The 20,193-nt window shown below is 35.7% G+C and overlaps 1 protein-coding gene across 11 annotated transcripts in view; it reads left to right on the top strand.

Annotated features, from left to right (window-relative positions):
• The window catches only part of LOC118204330 (uncharacterized), a 1,054,928-nt gene that overhangs the window by 24,749 nt on the left and 1,009,986 nt on the right, over nucleotides 1-20,193 (top strand). For 9 of the 11 annotated variants that reach the window (XR_015040777.1, XR_015040778.1, XM_085815475.1 and 6 more), the window contains exon 1: nucleotides 7,879-8,162. The exons of the other annotated variants lie outside the window; for them this stretch is intronic. The gene's annotated coding sequence lies outside the window, so the exon portion shown is untranslated. Of the gene's footprint in view, nucleotides 1-7,878; nucleotides 8,163-20,193 lie in introns of those variants that run through there. 11 annotated transcript variants of the gene reach the window in all.

The following is a 20,193-nucleotide window of genomic DNA, read 5'->3' as shown; positions in this document are numbered from 1 at the left end:
GTCATAAGCGACATAATAATAAGACAAATAATAATCTGTTTAAAAATGAGGAATTTTAAATCAAACAAAGCGAAATTTAAGTGATGGAAGTACAACCATTCTCATGTATATCATTTCCGTATTTTCACTTCTGTTGTACATTGAAACTCTGTTAATGCTCTAATGCGCTTAGTACAGATGGTGTATATACAATTGTAGAATGGTTTCAACAATGAATTTAAAAAAAGTAAATGTTTGGAATAAAAATTTTTGGCAACATCTTATTGCACTGAGAAAATAACATAATATTCACCAGTTTTTGCCGAGACACTTGGCTTAACGCAGAATAATTTGTAGAACCCTATACAAAAATTATCTAGCCAGGAATAAATGGAAATCTGTTGTGCCCTCTATGAAGCATAGGTTTACCTAAATGACTGCAACAAAATAAATGGTCTATTTAATATCGAAAACCGATGTGAAAGAAATGTACAAACCTAATTCTGTCAACACAAAGAAAGCTTCATTTAAGGGTTTATAATTTTCGCTGGAATCTCTCTTACACTGGGAAATTAAAAATAAGGAGAATGCGAAAAAATATCAAAATCAACTCAACATTCTGCCAAGAGGAAACTTTAAATCCGATATTTACAGAATAAATTCCATTTTTTTATCCCAGTGAGTTTCAAAAAGTGAAACTTCCTCAAGGCAACACAATAAGTCCTACTTCAAAATGTACCACTGCATTCCTTTAAAATTAAGCCTGGTACAAGTACTGCATATGTACTTTTTCAACCTACTCCTGTAAAGTGCCCTGACTATTCACCTATGGAGTATTGTAGCTTGGTCTCTTTAAAGAGCACTTTATAAAAGTAAACCCACTACTGACTCCGTTTTTCTCATCTCATCCATTTCTCATCTCAACAACGAATCTTTAGACGGAATTTTGAAAGTAGTAAAAGAGGAATGGAAATCAAAACCATTGGAAATTTTATGAAAAGCCCTTCTATCATTGAAATAATGTTGCAGACATTTTGTCCAGAAAAGGGACTATCAGAACGAAACCTACTCTTTACATTTTAAACATTAATTAAAATCATTCTAATCGAAATCATTCTAAAAAGGTGGAATCATACTCTGTATATGGAGCCGAAGATTTCGTTTTTAGTGCCATAATATTATGATACCTAAAAATTATATTTTGATGTTTGAGGACGTTTAACTAAATGTAATTTAAAAGGTTTCTGTGCGCATTTTGTTTCATATCTTTCAGTCGGATGCAAAAAATAATTAAGAAAAAAAACCACCCTTATTGAATGCAGAAAAAGTATTGCTCTTAATCAGCGTAGCAACGAGTACTCGTGACGTTTTATCATTTTCAACGTCTTTGAATATACATACAATGGTTGAAACTGCATTCAATTCATTTAAATTTCTGTTTTTATCAACATTTCAAACAACGGAGCAAACAACGGAGAAAACGAATGATTACATCTTTTGATTTAAAAAATGTCTTCTTAATAACTACACAATAGTTAAAAATATCGAATAATTTTTGAAAAACCGTTGAAACTCGGTAAATTTCTTTAGAAATTTAAACCTTCATTTGAAAGAATTTTTTCGGCTTATTGGGTGGTGTAAAGTGGAACTTCTATGACGATTAGTTGGGTTGTTAAACAAAGATGTGTTAAGACGCATTCAAGGGTAAAGAAGAAAAGGAATAATAATAATAAATCTAAAAGATTTCAAGTTTTATATTATGCCCAAAGCGGCGGTTTTTTTTTTTTTTTTCAAATTTACATATACATACACGTTTTGACAACATTTGGGCTAACGCTTCTTTGCGCTAAAAATATTTAAAAACAACGCATCTTTAGAATTTCCGATAGACAGTCTAAAGACTCCTATAGACAGTTGAGATAAAAATATTTTATTCCATACAGTGTACTGCCATTGCTCACTTTGAAATCCTTGAGTTTCTTAATCAAAATTTTGTTAAAGTTTAAATATAGGTAATAGATAATAAAGAAAATTCGATTTTAAAAATTCAGGCTTCGAAGTGCTCATTCCGGGTAGAAGACGACGTTGTTCAAAATTTGTAGTTTTTTAGGGATTTTTTTTTTAATTTCAAAATGCGAAAAACGCCATACATTCATGCAAATACTTCATTATTTAATTTCTTTAATTATAATACAGGGCGATAACATTTGGTGGCAACAGTTTGAAAAATGATACTTTATAGTGGTTCGATGGAAAATGCCATTTTGAGACTAACAGCCCTTCTGGGCTAAAGCACCTTTGGACTAATAAATAAAAAAAAAAGGAAAGGAAGGGAAAAGAAAAAAGAAAAAGAAAAAAGTTAAGAAAATTTCGCAAAAATTCCTGTTGATTTTTTTTTAATATGCACAAATACACAAATATGTACACATAAAAAAATTCAAGGAAATCGATAACATAGAGGAGGTTAAAAATTAATTTCAGTATTTTCCCAAACAAACAAGCAATGGTATCGAGTTGAATAAAGCCATGTAAAAGGATAGTTCTGTAAAATGGAAGAAATATTACCATTTTTTGAAATAATACACGATGAATGAACTGATTTCTTCAAGATTCGTTCCTGCAACGCATTCTGCTAAGAGAAGACAATTAGTCAAAAGTTGTTAAAACGCTTTTGCATGGCCCTATCAAGCAAAACGAAACTGTAATGAATAACAAAGCGAGTTGTTCGACTACAATAGCTGCATACCATTTCTCACAGACGACGCAGATATCTATTTTAGCGATCAGGCCAAAAGAAAAATCCAGGTCAGGGGGAACACCCCTTTAGTTTTACCAGACGAGGATGTTAGGCTTCGGGCTGCAACGACTGCCGTAGGTATAACTAGAGCAATGTCATTTCATTCTGCAGATTATACGAGCATTGAAGCGACGTGCACTCTGCTTACTTAAGAGGCCATCTGAGTTCCAATGCAGCAGAACTGCATTGAAACGAAATTGAATGTTGCCTTCGCCAAGGAACTTTAGAGGTCACTGAAAAACAAAAGATTTTGAAAGCAAACCTTATTTTGTTTTTAAACGCTGATCTCTAAACCGCAGTTTCTTTCAAGCTTGTGAGCTAACTAATTGTAAAATTTAATACATAGCGATATTTAAAGCAAGTTGCTTTGCTTATTGGAATTTAATTCAATTTCAAGAAACAAGTTTGAATTATGACAGTGATAACGGAAACTTGGATTAATTTCCTGACTTTCATTCTTAGCGGATCGAAAGCATGAAAGACATGATTTGTTTAAACTTCTTTCTCAAATGAGAGAACCAGACAATACCAAGTTCTCGGAAAAAATCAATTAATCTCATACGCTCATAGAATAAAAAAGACAAGTGATTAATTATAATTTCATTTAAATGAGAAAATTTTATAAGTGCTAACTAAATATTTACAAATACCTTCATGTATTGTTACATAAACGTAATGAGATACTGGGATCTTCTACTTTACTAAGTAGGTATTAAAATTATGCAAATCCAACTCAAAAATGAACTGTAGAAATGCTATATTAAATGCGTATTTCGGGTACCTTTTGATACAGATCAATGTCTTTCTTAATTGCAGTACTTGTTTCGCGAATGACTTTCAATGTATTGTGTGCTGTTCAAGATATTAAAAGTGTGTGTGTGTATTATGGTAAAGCCTTGAGGGTTATCTGCCTAAGGGGAGGAATGCCTTCGTGGAGGAGTTTCTGAGAGAATTCACTTGTATACATGTTACACAGGGGGAAACCACGAAAATGCCCATGCAGCCAGCCCGTTCGCGGGATTCGAACATCGGACCGTACTACCAGTGTTCAGCGACTTTATCTCTCGGCCGCTGGTGGGCCCAGGACATTAAAAGAGATGGCATTTACGTAAAATAAACATTCTGTTTACTATAAGTCCCATTATTTTAATAATGGAGTATTTAAACGATATATAGTATCACAAGTATTTAAAATATGCAAAATAAATATTTATGGTATTCTTTTCATTTGATAAAATCTTTTTAATGTAGCACTGCAAATATAAACTCTCTAAATGTCAAACATGTAAGTTTGAGTACTTATGTTTTACGATAAGTTATTCATATATAACTTGTAAATAACAATAATAGAAACCAAAAAATTATTGCAAGAAAAATGATAAAAAAGACCCACTGAAATATGAAATTACAAAATAAATATAAATCCCTAAAATTTTTATCTCACACTTTATTGATTTTGAATTTAGGGTTAACTATGTGGCCCATAATCTATTATTACAGCAGATTTAAACGAAGGAAGTGGAATAAAATTAATAGAAGGAAGTTTCCACCCTCATAGAAAGGGTGGGCCCTCCAGCGGCCGAGCGGTAAAGTCGCTGAACACTGGTAGTTCGGTCAAAGGTTTGAATCCTGCGAACGGGCTGTGGCTGCATGGGCGTTTTCGTGCTTTTCCCCATGTGTAACGTGTATACGAGCCAGTTTCCCTTAGAAAGTCCTCCACGAAGGCATCCCTCCCTTTAGGCAGATAGCCCTCGTGTGCTTTGCCATAATTAAATACACCAACGCTACACTATAGAAAGAGTGTTAAACTGTTCATAAACTTTCGTACCTGTCTTACATTACTAAAATAATGCTGAGTAATTAGCATGTAATTAATTATTACTGATTCAGTAATCTTCATTTATTGTCCATTATTATTTTATTATTAACAATTCATTTAATAAATTATTAATATAGCATTTATTTTTTTAAATTTGAATTTAAATGAATTAATTCGAATAAATTAATTAATTTAAATTAATTTGAATTAAATTTGAATTTTTGTAAGTCCCTGCACAAGAACTGTAAAAGTATTAAACTGATTTAATTTGGTAAACTTTTTGTTTTTAAATTATTCCATATAAATAATTTATGATTTGATTTAACAAATCTTTCATTTCAGAAGTATTGAAGTATATTCGAAAGTATTAAAATGCGTTAAGATAATTTATTCCCTTCTCTTTTGCATTTGAATAAATTTAAATAATCGCAGAATCAGTATTTTCATAAACCAATATTTAAAACACTGGATTTGTATAACAACCGGCCAATAGTTTCAAGATAGCAACCGGAACGCTCTATTCGCAGACTATTCATGGCTCTAGAATTAAACAGTTATAAGATATTCAAATTGACTTTAATTAAAATTTAGTAGTAGGCAGATCTTAATCTCAACTTAATGCAGTTTATTTCGAGACCTAATTATATCCTTTTGAGAGAACACTTGTTTTCTCAAATAATTACCAAGATTTAGCAGTTGAAATTAATATCATTCTTATGCAAATGTTGCCTATTAAAAATGATAGCTATATTTCAGCGTTATGGAAAAACATTACAATTTTTCATTCTAATTCAATTTAAAGGATTTTGGGGAGGATATTTGAAGAATAGTGAGGTTGGAAATCTAAACCGATTTATTTTAGAATGGAGCATAATTTAGATGAAGAGGGTATTAAGAAATCTATTTTCCCAGATTTTACTATCAATTCATTTAGTAAGTATATGTGTTTCTAGGAATTGTACAAAGTCCATTTATTTATAAAACTTTAATAAAGTATTTAAATTAAAAAAATATATTTGCCTTTTCAATGAGTCCAACTTTTAGCTCAGCAAATTGCATTGTTGCTATTTGTTTATGCTGTGATCTGTTTTTGCGCTGTATGTTTACTTTGTGAAGCGCTAAGCTAATGTGATAACATACCATACTTTTTTCTAACATCAAAATAAAACACACATAAACTACACTGAGTATCACAAATGTTTAGGAAAATTAAATGAAACCTTAGGAAAAAATAATTTTACCCTAGAAAAAATACATTTCGAACTACATTTGAGGGGGGATGGGGAGTTTTCTTGGAAAACATAGTTTATCCTCATATATCATGAAAGAACGGAGAATCCTTATGCTTACGAAATCAGCCAGCATTTATGCCGTAACTTAAAAAAAGTAAGGAATTTAAATTTAAACTAAGTCGCAAATTAACCACAGGCTACACAGAAATAATTAGCGTGAAAATTAGCTTAAACGTACAGCGGTCACAAATACTATTGGCAAGAATATAGCAATGCCGAAGACAAAATGCTAACGTAGAATATCAACTTGTCAAATGGCCTTCAGCAAGCGGAACATGCTCTGACTAAACAATCTAACACCTCCCTTTAAATACTATCCCTTTCTACCTCATTTAAATAAGCGTGAATTAAAATTAGCATTCTGGCGGGAAAGCAGAAAGTGAGAAAGAACAGTAACATAAAATAGCTAATTAATTTAAGTAAATACCTTACACCTTTATACAGTTTATGACTTCTGAAAATTGAGGGAAGGGTAATATTGGCAGATTTTTAAATTCGAAATAATCAGTGAAATGTTTATTTTATAAATCATCATTCCACGATGTCTACAATCAATACACCTCTCATGTAAGACATCCTTAGTGAAAATAGTATATGAATTTTCGTGAATTAGATACCAGAGATTAAACATAGTAGGATATTATTCTTTTGTTATGTAGACAGTTGAAAACAACATCAGTTTTCTTTTATAAGATAAATGAGTTTCAAATAATAAAACTCATTGATAAATGAGTTTTTTTTCTATTGATAATCAACAGATTTATTTCAGTGCTAATAAAGACTGGAAATACAGTTAAACAACGCGGGGCTTAAAGCTTCGAACCACTCTAACGAAGGTATGCCTGTAACTTGCCCGAAGCTTAACTTCTAATAAGCTGCACTAAGGTTAAGCAGAAAGTTTCCCACTATGTAAACAACCGATAAACACACACATTGAATGTGTTATACATATATTTTTACAATAAATCACATAACTAAGTTTGCATATTTAAATGAATATGGAGCAATATACGACAGCTGTATGCTTCAGAAGAGGAAGCCTTCATAGAAATATTTTAAAGAGAAACCGGCTGTATATACGAGAAAAAACTGCGAAACACCATACAACAAGCTCGTTCTCAGGGATTCGAAATAGGGTCGAACTGCAAATATTTAGTAACCTGATTCGTTTGGCTACTAGATAGCTAAAGCAAATCAGGAAAACAAATGATGCTGAAAAACTAAATGCCCTTATAATAGTGTTCCGACTTTTAGGGATAGTTAAGTGTGCATGTCCTCATTTTAAACAGGAGAAAAAATTCAACTTATAGTCAATTTTAACAAGTTTTATTAATTAAAAGCAATCATTTTTTAAATGATTATTCGAAACAACACTCCTACAAGCGGTAATTTTTCTTTGAGCACGAAATATTCATGTGATGGGTAAAAGGTTAAAAATAAAAAGGCTTTATAGTACATTAACTCTGGTTTACTGTGATAATCAGTAAAATAGACCACTATCGACAAACCATTCACGTATTCATGTTGTAAACATATCCAACAATCTAATATTTCTTTTTTATATTTCTATACAAATGCGGCTCTTCGCTAAACATCTCACTTTCAAAAATGTTTAAATATTTTTTCCCTTGATATTCAAAAACCAAATATCTCTACTCTTCTACAGATGCGCCTTTGTACCTGCCATGTTGAAACAGAGTTACTTTTCATTTATTTATTTAGTTGTGATCAACGGATTTCTTTCATGTGGAACATTTCCGGTGTATCTTAATTATGCAAACTCTAGATGCATTATGATAGCTCTAAATGAAAACGTAATTCCCACATCGCATAAAAATGATTCATTGTTTTCGCTTTGTACTAGCGACAACTTGCATTATTCATCTCAAAAAAATCACAAAAAAGCGATAAAAAAATAAAAATGGTAACCTTTCCGTTACAAGCGGAATAACGGGCCGAAAACACTTCTTTCAACTTCGGCTTTGGAGAGCGCATGCGTTTTAAAGCAGCGCAAGTTCCGAGTTATTGCGTCACAGTTTTTTTTCATTATTATTATTTCTATTCCTCTGTTTAAGTTGTGCGAGTACACGTGGAAAGAGTGCGAAATTTATTTCAACAGAAAGACAAAAATATTGTTTAGTGCCGTTTTAGCTTGGATCTCGGAAGTTTGCTCTTTGTACACCTGTTGGATATCATTTGTACGGTGAAATTTTCATACGTGTGCCTTGTGGATTACTAGATTTACCGGTCGCGGAAGCAGAGGTCACGTTAGTAGGTAAGTGTTTTAAATATAATATGTATATAGATACATATTTACCTGCCGCTCAACTGGAAAACGGGGTAAAATAGAGCGGGTGGAGTTCTGCTACCTCTGACGCTTAACTGTTTTTTTTTTTTTTTTCAAATTCTCCTAGAAATATAATTCTGTATTGCAAAAAGTATAGTTCCTTAGATAGGAAAGATAATGGTACCTAATTTCAAAACGTGGCTACAAAATTTATGCAAAAAAATTGTAATTAAAAAAAATTTAATACCCTTTGAAAGCGATCATTTGCAAAGCAATTTAGAGCGATACACAGAAAATCTGATAATATTAACTGGAAAACTTTTAATGCACCTTTAAAATTGATTTTTTCTTGGACAAGGGGAAATATGTGATCTTGAATTATTTCAAAAAAGACCATTTAATAACGTATACCGAAATATTTCAATATGAAATGAGGTACGTTTTCATGACGAAAATTGTGCATTTTTCTCTTTAAAATGAGTGTCCTAAAGTTACCAAACAAGTACAACAAGTTTACTACATAATGTAAATGACATTGTTAAGTCTAAGTAAGTTCCACTAAATGAACGAAAGGTTTTCTTGACTACTAATGCAGAACTACATTTCTCCTAGAAATCATTAGATATTAAAAATATTTTTCTTGCGTTTTAAAGACAGTGCGTTTGCGTTATTTTCATCAAAATCAGACTTTTCTCCTTACACGTACTGCAAAACAAATCTAACTGGAAGAGAAACACGGCAATGCACAATTTAAAATTAGTGAAAAAATTAGATCGGTTGAATTTGAAATGAAACTATCGATTTCGCGTATGATCAGCCTTAGGTTTCTCTTCTTGAGAAGAAAAAAAAAAAAAAAAAAAAAAAAGTTTTTCAAAAATTTCTCCGTTAATTGCTATATAACTTCATTTTTAGTTTGTTTAGCTAGAAATTACTAAAAAAGTTAAAGCAGTGTCTACAGTGTTTTATTTAAATCTATATATTTTTACTCTGGGTAATCCAAAATAAAATTGGTTTTAATGTTTTACCAAAGATATTTTTTCATTCACAAAATCCTGATATCGCTGTTATTTGACTCATATTGTCTATTTCTACCCAGGCTTCTTGTAATTAATTCATTTATAAGGTCGTTATTTCAAATGGGTGAACGCTTGCGTTGGTCATACCGAACCCATTGCCTAGGGTGCAGAAACATGGACACCGATTTTATATTACAGAGAATCCGAGGGTCTCCTTCACTAGACCTTTCGAAATAATTTTTAGTTCACTTGTATTTTACGTGTCCCAATTACATGAAGACGCTATTTACTAACAAACATCTAGGCCTTGTGCGGAATTCGAACCTGGCCACTCTATACGGCAGCCAGCATCATTATCACTATATCGATCAGGAGGCAAGATTATCCAGTCTTAAATTATAGTATTTCGAGTTCGTTATCTCAAGCTGCATTTCTAAGTGCATCGAAAGAAAGTAATTAAATGAATGGTGAACTAAGTCTCTTATAATACAAAATATGAGAAAAATTGCTTGATGCATTTAATGATTAAAATAAACTGTTTTGTTTTTATATATACAGCTCCATACATACATTTTAATATCATTTGAAATTTATTTTCTCCCTGGTTGCCACGGGTGCCACACCAGTGGCCGAGTCGGTAAGACCGCTGAAGGCTGGGTTCAATCCCAGGTGAACGGGTTGGCTGCATGGTAGGTTTTCATGGTTTTCCTTATGTGTAGAGTAAATATGAGAACCCTTAATAAGCTTCGCCATATTCAGAAGCCTTACCATGTTATTTCGCAGTGTCAGTGGAAGTATGCCTGGCTAGCAACCGAGAAGTCCGGAAATCGAGTCTCGGAGAAGGCACTGCTCTTTTTTCGTGCTTACTACTTCGACAAACCTAATTACTCTAGACGTAAAGGTTGTAGCATTTGATATAAATGTATTTATTCGATATATATTACATTCTTCCGTTGGCAAGGGAGTAGATTTACTTAAAAACCGTTTCGAGCGATTTTTCATTTTTAATTATTAGTTTGCTTTTTGATTTCTGAATAACTTATGAACGATAGGATAATGAAGTAAAACATTTAGACTATTTTTATTTTGCTTTGGTAATTATTTATTAATTGACATTTTCTGTCTTACTTTGTCCATCACGGCTGTTTAAAGTTTCGGATGATTTCGAAATTTTTTTGTGCTCTTATTAGAATTTACAGCGTAGGTTTTTAAATGGTTTTCATCATTTTTAGCATTCAGTTTAAACTGAGGTTTCGAAATTGCTCTTCTCTTTTTATCTTCTTATAAAATTCTAACAAAGGCAATTTTCTAAACGATAAAATCCATTGGTATTTTCAAGTTCATAGTGGAAGACATTATATCTTAATCAGTTCTTTTAAACATGCTCTTCTTAAATTAAATTATTTTCTTTATTAAAATTTTGAATGGAGGTACTCATATAGTGAATGCGATAAAATTTCGTTCCATTGCTCAGTACTAATGAGAAATGACGGATAATTGATTTGAAATGTCTAATTTAATGTGAATTAATATTCAGAATGTGATGGATTTTAACGAATAATTATACTAATTGCATTTGGATATCCGTTATGTACTATAAGAATACGATTGCATGTATATATTGTTAAAATGAGGTACGTAAAATTATTGAACTGATAACCAAAAGACATTCCATGTTATTCGTGATACTTATTGCTAGAAATTCTTCAGATTTAACTAAAAACACGTATGTGTTTTAAAATAATATGTAAAATCTAGTTTTACGATATATTAGAATATTCAGTACACAATTAAATTGTATGCATTATTTTGATATTTTATATTAATAACAGTATATTAATTAATAATCCCTTTACTATCATTTTCAGCGAAATGAGCATGTTCGCACTTCATCAGCGAGATAAATATTTCAGTTCCTAAAGGTTAAACACTTCATTAATTACATTATGGAAGGAGGGGTGAAAATTTTCGTGTGCATTTTAACAAAACATCTATTAAAATGCACACGAAACAAAATTTAGAGAGGTAGTAATAAAAGATTAAGCCGTGTATCTTGAATAAATTAGGAGTATCTCAGTGCTGAAGCAGACAATGGAAAACATTGAAAGCCAGCATAATCACACCACTACATGCATATGTATGTTTCTTGTCCTAAATTAGAAGCATGGTTTCTAAAATTGTTACTTCTCAGGTCTTCAGTGCTGCTTCTTTAAAATAATTTTTAATAAAACAGTATTCATTAAATGTATCCTTAAAGGAAACAGCTGACTTATTAAAAAACGGCAAACCTGGCTAGTTATATGCTTTAAAAATTGTAAAAAGTATTTTGAAGGGCAATTCTGATATTTTTGCTTTGCAGAATGATAATCGCTTAGACTAATTTTTTTATTAAATACAACATTGTTTCTAAAGGCTATTCATGCAAGAGGAGAGATATCTTCCTGGAGAATTTCGAAAGCAAATTACATCCTTCCAAGCCAAATTTTGAAACAGCATTTCCTATATATATATATATATATATATATATATATATATAAAAAAAAAAAAAAAAAAAAAAAAAAAAAAAAAAAACACGAAAATATTTATATCCGGACGTCGGTATTTCAGTCACCGTCGAATGATGGCTGCCAACGGTTTTATGCTCCTTATTTCAGGTGGACGCTTAGACTGCGCTTAATTTCATTACTTTATAGAATCATTATGTATTCTGATGGAGGCTCATCAAAAGACTTATACTTGCATCTAATATTCTTAGGACTCATTTACTCTTTGAAATATCAGAACACTGTGTGTTAACCACAAATCTGCGATGTCTTAGTGTATAAAACAACAGAACATTGATGGCTCGACCAGAATTCAAATCCAATCGAAAAGGCTGGCTGCACACATGGTTTCTCGTGGTATCACTCTTGTAACAACATAAATGCGACCTCATGTATAGCATAATATGACTCGCATTTATGTTATACATGAAGTCAAGCAGCAAAATCGCTGAACATTGATAGTTTGATCTGTGTTGAAATCTAGCAAATGGGCCAGCTGCATAGAGTTTTATAGCATAGAGTTACCATGCCTTCATTAGATAACGCTGCAGCAGTGTGTTAGGAGCTCCTCGTTGAACGAGTTATAACCGCGGTAATATTTGTCGTGTGTCTACAAGTTTAGTAACATCGTAAAGGTCTCAACGAGCTACAAATTTTGATGTTTGACTTGTAAATTTTGACCTACGACTTACAATTCCAGAGTTATTGAAATTTTTAAACTTTCATCCATTGTCTACGCATGAGCCTATGTTTTTGAATGAAGAACCGGAAGAAGAAAATGAAGTGCTGCTTTATGCTCCGTCGTTGTTAAGTGATTACTCGCGACCAAATTGCCTTCTGTTCTCAACACAGATATCTGGAGAAAGCTGGTGCATTCCGCTTTCTAACGGTGCAAGTATTGTGTTTGTGGTGTGTGTTTAAGCAGAGTTATAATTATCTTAATTAGAGTCCATAAAGTGTCATTTTTGTGGATTTCTACTGGGATATCTCGGCTTCTATTTGGAATATCATCATCATTCATCCTCGGCAAAGTAGGTCTTCTTGTACTCTTTATTTCGGTACCCTTGCTTTGAATTTATGTGTATTAGTTCATCTTCTATGCACACTTTTGTGTTATTTTTATAATCCGTAACTCGTGTTCCCCCGGACTAACTTCTTCCAAGTCGAATTTTTCGACGCAGGGGTTGCAAGGTTGTTGTTTTCTCAAGAAGCCCCTCAGGGTTAGCATATTAACAACGAACTTTCCCCTCCACTTACAAAGCGCATGAGCGCTTGGCACAGAACCTATTGACACCTGTGACATTAGAACTTTTTACCGCGCGGCTTTGTTTATGTTTCGAACTTCAACTTTGTCATTCGCCCATTCATGTTCATGTTACAATCTTTTTATACTTTATAGATGTAAATTTATTGATTAAGGAAATTTACTGATTGTATTATGTATAAATTACTGACTATTGATATAAATTTAATAATTTTGTGTTTGCACTCTCTAACCTTTTTTTTTTTTTTTCTTTTCTCTCTCTCTCTCTCCTACTAAAATGTCTGTATTTTGTGGTTTAAGTTACGAGTAGTATAAGTTCTCCGTCCAACATTAATTTTATTTCCTCTATGACTTTCTAGTTAAGCTGCCTTTAAGCGTTTTCCCCTCTTCTTTCCCCCTTTAACTGACTTCCCCTTCTTTTTATTTCTCTGATAACTTCCCTTCTATGTAACTTAATGGCCTCAAACTCTTCTTTTCATCCCCTTGTTATACTGTTATTCCCTTTTAATTTCTAAGTTTTCTCCTTAACTACATTACATAGCGCCCTCTTTTCATTTTCCCCTCTTGACACTTTACTTTCCTTTTTTTTTTTTTTTCTGATCCTCTCTTTCTTTCCACTCCACCCCCTCCTCACACTTTTTTTTCATATTTTAATTAGTCTTTTTTTTTTTTTTTTTTTTTTTTGCCCGAGCAATTTTTGCAACTATTCACTTGTTGTATTTTTAGAATTTTTTTTTTTTTTTTTTAGTTTTCTCTAGTGGAAACACCTCTACATTCTTCCTGTTGTAAACCCGCAACCTCTTTAAGGTCCAGGCTCTCCTATTATTACTCTTTCTGCACCTGCAATTCTCCTTCTGTTCACGTTTCAGCTATTCCTTACATTCTCCCCCATTTTTCATCACTCATCTCTCCTCTTTGCTATCTTTCATTTATTAACATTCTTCGGACCTCTGGCATACCACTACAACCTCTCGGTTTACGTGTTTATCACTTAAATAATTAATTTTGTGCTAATAACTTTTGTGCATTAATAATTAATTATTTACATCACACATTTGCTGTGTTGTGTACTGTAACTCTCACTACGTGCTCAGTTTCAAGTTCTGCGCAAGTGATAATTTGTGTGCACTTTACATTGTAATTCTTCCTGCGGGCTCAATTTTAAGCACTGCTCAAGTGAACTACAGTTATGCAGTGGCTTAATGATTTAGTGTATTCAGTGAATTAGAGACTCAGTGCCTTAACATAGAGATCTCAACAGCTTCTTAATATAAGACTTCAACAGCAGTGCTTTAATATAGAGATTACAGTGCCTTAAGATAGTTCCTTGTTATAGTGCCACAATTTAGTGCTCAGTATAGTGCCTCTAATTGCCATAATATAGAGATTTCTATAGCATTCAGTGAGATAGTCTACACAGTGAAATTAGAGACTTAGTGCATAATTTTAAAGATTCCAATAGCAATTAGTGACTCTGCGGAATAGCAGAATAATTTATATTTTTTTATCATTAGTGATTTCATACAATAGACTCAATGCAGTATGTTTGAAATGCGTACCTCCACACACTGCAGTGATCTAGATTTGCCAAATCACTTAGTTTCAACTGACTTCTCATATAGAGAAAAAATAAAAGCGGTCTTCGACGAGAGCGTACAAATAGCCAATACAGTTCGAGGTAATAAAAATATATTACCATGCCTCATAGCCACTCTAGAGATCTTTCGGGACATCGCATTACGTGGAACAGAGGTAGTCAACAAAGACGTGAACACTTCTGTAATCCCGCGCTGTACCACTGGCACTAACACCCCTTACCCTGAGGTGGTTACTTCAAGTACAAACACGGACTCCTTGCCAGTAACAGCAACTCCGCAGTCTCCCAGGAACACCGGGGAAAGGCATAGCCACTTGAAGTCAGCGACAACACCATCAGCGATTGTGCCCCAGAAACCAACCTTTGCCGCAGTGCTTAAACAGTTCAGAAAAACCCAGTCTGATCATCAACCCTTTAGGGAGTATCCATCCACGTGATCTAAGAACACAGTTACAGGAAAAGGTTCCACTTAATGAAATCCCAGTTGTCGTCAACGCTATCAAACCGGCTCCAAAAGGCGGACTAGAAGTCTTTTGTAATACAAACGAGGAGGTACTCAAGTTACAGGAGCACATCAAAAAAGCTGAGGTCCAGGCAGAGGTTCGTCTCAGGCAAAAGAGGCAGCCGAGAATAGCCATCTATAATGTTCCAGAACATGTTAAACCAGAACAGCTCATCGCAGAGCTCAGCGCAACAGCAGGTCTATCAGCAAGAGTATACAAACCCTGTTCCGACTTAAAGAGCGCCGAGCAAACAGAGTCAAATGTGTTCTCGAGTGTACCACAGAGAGCTTTGGAATCGCCATCAATATCAGACGTCTGTTCACAGCATGGCAGGCTCATACTATCACGGAGTTCTTGGGAATCCGTAGATGCTATAGATGCCAGCAATTCGGGCACTCGCAGTATCTCTGCAGCAGCAAGAAACAGTTCTGTGCCTTCTGCGCTGGGTCGCACAGCACCAAAGTCTGTCAAGCAGAGTCACCAGCCTGTATCAATTGCGGGGACTGTAACTACCGCAACGGCACCTCCTACTGCTTTTAACATCCGGCATACCACCCGGAATGCCCGATGTACCAGAGAGCCGTCTACAACACACAATACTGAAGCTATAACATCTCAGCAGCCTACCAATGCTATGTTACTACCTAATACGTCTGAAGATAGCAACACTATCTCACGAGAGATCCTACCGACAAATATCGACAACCCAGTCAACCTGATTCTAACTCATTCCTCAGCAGGCTCCATAAAGTGCACGCAAATTAACCTCCAGCGGGCAGAAGCAGCTAATACGCAACTAGTGCAGCATGTCTTCGATCATGAGATAGATATCATCTTTCTCCAAGAACCTTACTGCAGACACGGCGCAATAGCCTGCCTACCACTCTCATGGAATATCTTCCAGCGAAAAGCGCAACTTAACGAACTACCCCCGAGAGCGGCGATCATTTGTTGTAATCCACAATGGTCCCCACTAATTATCAAGCAGGCACGAGATCATGTTGCAATTCTTCTGAATTATAATAACTCCCAGATTATCCTATCATCCGTCTACAGCTCTCCACCAGAAGACATCAGCAATGCAGTAGATAGTATAGCAGAAATACACAGAAAACATACTACCTTTCCTCACGTAATAAGTGGAGACCTAAATGCGCACAACGTCATTTGGGGATACCCAGATACCTCACCGAAAGGAACAGCGTTAGAAGAATTTATAATGACAGCCAATCTACAGTTAATAAATACTCAGAATGCCCCACCGACGTTCGACAACTCATACAACAAAGGATGGCCTGATTTAACAATAGCTACAAATAACATAGCCAACAATATAACAGATTGGATGGTCACAGACGACGAGAGTTGCTCTGATCATAAATATATCCACTTTGCAATTAATACCGACACAAGCATCACTATCCTTAAGCGCTACAAGATCCCAGGCAATAAACTGCGTGCATTAACAAAGGCTTTCTCGGATACCCTACAGAGTGAAGAAGAAGTAATAGACCAAATAAATAGCCCAGAGGAATTAGACACTTATACAGATCATCTCCTCAATACATTGCGATGTATTTGCGACAAGCTCCTGAAGACTCGCACTGCTAAACGCATACAATGCATATGCTAGTGGACTAAGGAACTACGCCAATTACGGCAAAAGTGCAGAGCCCTAAGACGGCGTCTCCGAGGTTTAATGGACGAAGCCACCAAAATGGCATTGCTGACCACATTCCGCAGGGAAAGAGGGCATTATAAAAAATGCATACTACGAGCCAAAGTCAATAGCTGGCGGAAATTTTGCACAGCTAATACCAACGTCTATGGAATCCTGCATAAACTAGCTACAAATAAAGTTTACAAGCCTGACCAGCTTTATGCCCAATCAGCCAATAACTCAGACACCACCAATCTTGCAGAAACCACAGCATCTGCTATCCTTAATGCAGTCTTCCCAGCAGATAACCCGGATGATGACTCAACAGAACAACAGAAGATACGGGACAACTATTCCATTCCTAACACACCAGACGACATTCCCTTCGACTCAGCTGAAATACAGCAAATCTTCCGTTTTCTTCCCATAAAAAAGGCTCCGGGACCAGACGGTCTAGACTATGCTATAATAAAGGTGGCTTACACATCCCGCCCTACCTTCTTCGAGAAATATTTCAGCAAACTCTTAAAATACCAGATCTTCCCAACTGCTTTCAAAAAAGGAGAAGTGGTCCTGTTCCTGAAGAAGCAGAGATCCCCAGATGACCCAAGCTCGTTTCGGCCAATTTGCCTCTTTTCGTCTCTGGGAAAAATTTATGAAAAATTACTGGTAAACAGACTTAAATTCCATCTCCAGCAGACCAACTTCCTCAGCCCACGGCAATACGGGTTCCGAACTGGCTTGTTAACCACGCATGCCTTGAGTCATCTTAGAGATAGCATAGAACAAAATAGAGGCAGATATCTTCACACGGCATTCATATCCCTCGACCTGCAAAGCGCCTTTGACACCCTCTGGTGGCCTGCTATAAAGCAAGCACTTAGAGAGGCACAATGTCCCCAAAACATCTTTAACATCATCACGGACTATCTACATGCACGGAGCCTCATAGTAGCCAACAACAATGGCCTTACTATCAAGCGGCAGGAAAGAGGGTGTCCACAAGGCTCTTGCGCCGGTCCGTTGCTCTGGATAATCACCTTTAACTCCATACTACAACATGAATGGCCTTTGCACACAGATATCATAGCATACGCCGACGATGTAGCCCTTCTGGTGTCTGGCCGCACAAGAGATGAACTGGAACGGAATGCCACAGAAACCTGCTCGATATTCACGGGCCTATGCAATAAACTTAAGTTAACCATCTCTCGACAAAAGTCCGCAGCCATCGTAATTCCACGTCCTGGCACAAATCTCACAAGACGTCCATGTATAAAGCTACTGGGCAAAACTTAAAAATAACGAAGACGATTAAATATCTAGGAGTCACTTGGGATCAAAGACTCACCTGGTTACCGCACCTCCAAGAAATACGTACAAAAACATCGACCATCGCAAGGAAAGCCAGGCAATTTCAAGGGAAAAATTGGGGACAAAACCCCCATATCAGGAAACTATTATATCTGACAGTGGCAGAGAGAATAATTCTCTACGCAGCAGTCATATGGGCACAACCAATGAGCAGCCGAAAGACCAAGCTACTGACCACAATTCAACGGCCGTTTGCATTAAACATCTGCGGAGGTTATCACACAACAGCGTCCAGCGCCGTCACGATACTTGCAGGCTTGCTACCATTACACATAAAGGCAGAGGCAGAGGCTACCTATGTACGAATCACCCATCACAGACAAGAAGCCACATATGCAGGAATTACGTTCAGAACAACAGACTATGAACTCTCTGGCAGTGTGCAACGCATCCACCCTGCCATCAAAGGTAGAGGGATCCATGTCAAAATCCGACATCAGCAATCGCACTCCAGACAACACACTTCCTTTGCGATTACACAACTGTTCACTGATGGATCAAAACATGATCAGGGAGTGGGCTGCGCGTTTGCTCAGTACGAACATGGCACACTAGTAAAGGAATGGAAAGGATATCTCAGTAACAGCAATAGTATCTTCCAAGCAGAGGCATATCTTCCAAGCAGAGGCACTAGCAATATTGAATACGCTAACATGCCCTCAACCTTTCCCTTTCCAATGCGACTTTTTACACGGATAGCATGTCAGTGCTACACGCACTCAGGGATCATCACCACACTTCATCCATCATCATAGATATACAGCAACTTTTACGCAATAATCATCAAGCCCGCTTTAACATGGTATGGGTGAAAGGACACTCCGACAACGAAGGGAATGACGTCGCAGACCGACTGGCTAATGAGGCTGCCAACAACATCCACGCTCAAACTATAAGAGTCCCTACCCCCGTCTCACACCTCAAGAAAACTCTGCGTAATATCTGTAAAGAAAAGTGGCAAGAAGAATGGAATAGTGGCGACACAGGGAGAAGGACGTATAACTTCCTACCAAAGGTAGACACGGAACGTCTTATAATAATAGCCCCACTGACACAGTACATAACGGGTCATGGCCCATTTCCATCTTATTTTATGCGTCATGGCATCTCAGCATCTGACAATTGTGTTTGCTGCATGCTAGGTTCTCCCGAGCACTACCTATTTGACTGCGGTCTAACAACAAACCACCACTTACCACATCCAACGAATGATAGAACACTTTACTATCGTTTCATAATCAAACACCCGCCAGCTATAAGGAGTATCTGCGCAGTTGTACAGCAAATCAACACCCTAGGGCAAGACATTTGCAAGCCACAATAGTATGGTACTGCAGACAATGTACTCAACGATTAGATATTCGCAGTATGTACACATTCTGTAATACACATTCCACATTGAATTTCGAGCCTCATGTTAACATCTGCTTTCAATAGCCAGCAACTTGCAGAAATAATGTTACTGACGTGTTTATCTGTGTAAAGCACTGGGCACCCAATGGAATGATGTGTTAACGTAAATCGAAATATATAATATCCGCAGAATGCACGAATGTAGTGTATGCAACGAAATATGTAAATCATGCAACAGAAGCCCCTAATGAAAGTATGCACATTATGTATTATGGGAACTGAGCGTATTTCCGCACAGCGCTACTGCTTTACGCACGCCTTACTATGTCTCATATGTTTCTTCTGTGTGTAATATTTGCATTTATGTGCTCTACGTGTTTCCATATGTATTCTATGTGTCATGATATGTATTCTCGTGTGTGTTTTATGTCTTTATGTTACGTAATTACGAGTGTGTTTTTATGCTTTTACGTTTAATTTTGTATATCTATGTGTTTCAGCTTATATGAGTGTTTTTGTGTTTTAATGCTATCCTTTATATTCTTTTTAAGTTACTTTGTGTTATTAACAACGACCTATGTAAAAACTACTCGACATCTAGCCTCTGTATGGCCATGTAAACTCCCGGTGCAGCCTCACGGGGCTCCAGCGAGTTGCTTCTTCGCGATAGTGGAGGACGTGGGACATATGCCTGTTTACCTATGTTATA

The sequence above is a fragment of the Stegodyphus dumicola genome, chromosome 4 (assembly GCF_044657685.1).
Source record: "Stegodyphus dumicola isolate Sdum_Otavi_A_Nest chromosome 4, ASM4465768v1".
NCBI classification, from domain to species: Eukaryota; Metazoa; Arthropoda; class Arachnida; order Araneae; family Eresidae; genus Stegodyphus; species Stegodyphus dumicola.
The sequence above is the reverse complement of the archived record's forward strand: the minus strand, read 5'-3'. Positions and strand labels throughout refer to the sequence as shown.